Source organism: Buceros rhinoceros, unplaced genomic scaffold, assembly GCF_000710305.1.
Source record: "Buceros rhinoceros silvestris isolate BGI_N320 unplaced genomic scaffold, ASM71030v1 scaffold3954, whole genome shotgun sequence".
In the NCBI taxonomy this organism is placed as follows: Eukaryota; Metazoa; Chordata; class Aves; order Bucerotiformes; family Bucerotidae; genus Buceros; species Buceros rhinoceros.
Genome location: NW_010409857.1, coordinates 21,173 through 21,872, shown reverse-complemented (window position 1 = coordinate 21,872; position 700 = coordinate 21,173).

Below are 700 nucleotides of genomic sequence, written 5' to 3'. Positions count from 1 at the left end.
TGCTGTAGCGGGTCCGCAGGAGAAGCACAACACACAAGGTAGGGCAGGGCTCTCCCCTCGCAGACCCCGACCGCACCGGGGCCACACAGCCCTCGAGCTTTCTGCACCTCCAGCTTCTCCTTCCACCACCCTTTGAGCTGTCACCCCCCCCAGTCCTCTGCCACACCACCACCCGCTGCAGAAGCAGCTCCTTCCCCCAGCGAGTTCCCTAACAGCCCCTCTCCCTCTTGCAGGCACCGTGTCCCGTGGCAGCGGGCAACGTGACATCGCTGCGCCAGTTCCTGAGGGACTTACACAGAGCCCACCAACGATTACTAAAAGGCCAAGTCTGATCTGAAAAAGCACAGTTTGTTTTAAAATATAATTACACTGTAATTTTCAAAGATTATTTATAATATTTTTAAAAATAAATGTATTTTTGGAATAAACTTGCTGACGTTTCTTGGCGAGAAAGCAGAGAGCACAGGAGCATGCTGAGAGCTCAAAGGTGCCAGAGCTGGCGCATGGGGCTGCAGGACCCGCTGGCACCCAGGAAAGACCCACTCAGCCCTCTGCCAGCCCTGAGGGGCCACGAGGAGGCTGTGGCTGGGCCAGAGCACCAAGGCCAGTCCCGAGGTGATGGGGACCAGACTGATAGCAGAGCAGGGACAGAGGAAGGGGCATTTGGGGCAAGTTTGTGACAGGGTTGGACAGCAGGGGC